Source organism: Cyprinodon tularosa, unplaced genomic scaffold (genome assembly GCF_016077235.1).
Source record: "Cyprinodon tularosa strain WSP-4 unplaced genomic scaffold, ASM1607723v1 ctg607, whole genome shotgun sequence".
Lineage (NCBI taxonomy): Eukaryota > Metazoa > Chordata > Actinopteri > Cyprinodontiformes > Cyprinodontidae > Cyprinodon > Cyprinodon tularosa.
The window spans coordinates 137,864-140,166 of record NW_024039349.1 but is presented as its reverse complement, the minus strand read 5'-3'; positions in this window follow the sequence as shown (position 1 = coordinate 140,166).

Genomic DNA, 2,303 nt, shown 5'->3' with positions numbered 1-2,303 from the left:
CACTTTGTCTTTTCCTTTTAATGTTTGACTGAAGCTCATTTAGGTCCATTTATTATTCAATTTAGTTTATTTTTATAGCGCCAATTCACAACACAAGTTATCTCAAGGCACTTTACAGCTCAGCCAGATCATACAGTCAAATTGATTCAAAGTTGTCTATCTATGGGAAACCAGTTTATTGCATCGACTCAAATGCAATCCCTCACACTAAGCATGCTTGTAGCGACAGTGGAGAGGAAATTCTCCCTTTTAACAGGAAGAAACCTCCAGCAGAACCAGGCTCAGTGTGAGCAGCCATCTGCTGAGGCAGACTGGGGTTCAGGGAGACAGAAGCAGAGATACAAAAAGCAACTGTAAATGGCGGCCCTATCCAGGAAACCTACAGCTAGGCATACGAGCTCTGAGCCAGCTCCCTTGTCAGAGGATGAAAGGAGCACATCCAGCCAGTCACATTCAGAGAAACAGGACTACATTGGAAATTATTTAGTTAAGTTTTCTTAAGTAGGAGTTTTCTATCAGTGGCTGCTCTCCTCTCTGTCTTGTTCATCTCATAATGTTCAGTTTCTCAGGGTTAAGCCACATACTTTGTTTTCATTGACGTTCCTCTGCAGCCTTTAGGAGACACCTGCATGTTTTGGGTCAAAACTGAACTGGGATGTAATGTTGATGAAGTTCAAGTTCATCATTGGACCATAAAGCCTCCTTCTACAGGCTTTTATGAGGGGCATGATTGTTGCATGTGGAAACAAACCTGCTCTTGCCTAAAAATCCTGCAGCTCGATTGGTTTCATTTTATTCTTATTTATTTCTGAGAAGCATCCAGTTTTGGTATTATTTCTATTTTCCCATACATTCTTTAATCATTGACTCTCTATCAATGCTAAGGAACTTGTTCTCTTCTCCTGACTGATATATTTGTTCCATTAGATCTGTTTTCCTTTGCAGCCCCTCTGCAACATATTGCTTTACCAATAGGAAAATCCTACGCTGCGAAATAGTCTTCACTGTAATTGATGCCCAGTGCATACAAAAGCAAAATAAAAGCTGGAATTAATTTGATCAACACTTCAAGTTATTATTTTTTTGACTTGGAATGAGTGAGCTAGATGTCACATCTGCAATAGGTATGTTGTATAGGCCCTTCAATAAAATGTGTTGGCCGAACTAAACAAAATTCAGCAAATATAATAATACAATAAAAAATGATTTATAGATATAGACAGAATAAAATCTAATAGATAAGATTTTATTCTGTGAAATTGGAAGAAACATAAAAATAAATCTGCTTATCAGCAGCGTTGGCTCAAAGCATCATGTCAGTGAATTCTGCTCCGGGGAGATTTTATGTTCTGAAATATATTTTCATCTACCAACTAAAGCGGTCAATTTCTAACAATTAAATCCAGCTCACATGTCTCTTGGTCCAATGTTTGCTGATATTTCTGCATTTTGTAAAGGACCCTAAAAAGCTAAAATCTCTAGCCTATAGCTCTGGGGTAATGTTTTTCATTTTGATTACATTTTCTATCAGGATACACAACATATCAGCACAAACATCGGTATCGGCAGACCTAAGTAATTCTTTAACACATCGATGTGATCAATTAAACCATGACAGAATTAACAACTGGTGTTAATTTCCAGCTATTTGCATTTTTGTCTCAGGATGTAAAGATGAGCAGATTGGTTATGTGTTTTTTATTTTTATTTTGTCAAAGTGATGCAGAGCAGGATTGTGGGTGCTTAACTAAAGCAGAGAACCAACATCATTTTTGTGGTCATTTTATTTATTTGTGTTTTACGAATATCAGTTATTGGTGCAAATGGCTCCATTCTGAATAATGTTTTCCTTCTGATTCTTTCCTAAGAGAAATATATGGCAAGTTTTTAAATAAGATTATCCAAAAAATGTGTTACAAAACCCTAAAAAAATTAATAATAATAAATACAGTTTGGTAGTCCTCTAATTTGTTAATCTGTATGGTTTGGTTGTACCTTACCACTAGATAGAGCTAGATACAACACAATCTAATGGTTTGTTCCCTCATATGAAGCTTTACATTCTTGGTACAAATGTTTTCCTATTCTCTCTATATAGGCCTATATATTTTGTAAAAATGTGTTTAAAATGCTTTTTTAAATGTTTTTAAAGAATGCATGCATCTTAAAAAGCGTGTAGAGTCAAACCCTGGAAAAGAAAAGTAAGGTCCACATATAAAAAATCTAAAAGACAAAGAAGTGTGAAGCCTATGCAGGCTTATGTTTCTGATCGACAGGAAGGCCCAGCAGCACACTGTGAGGTG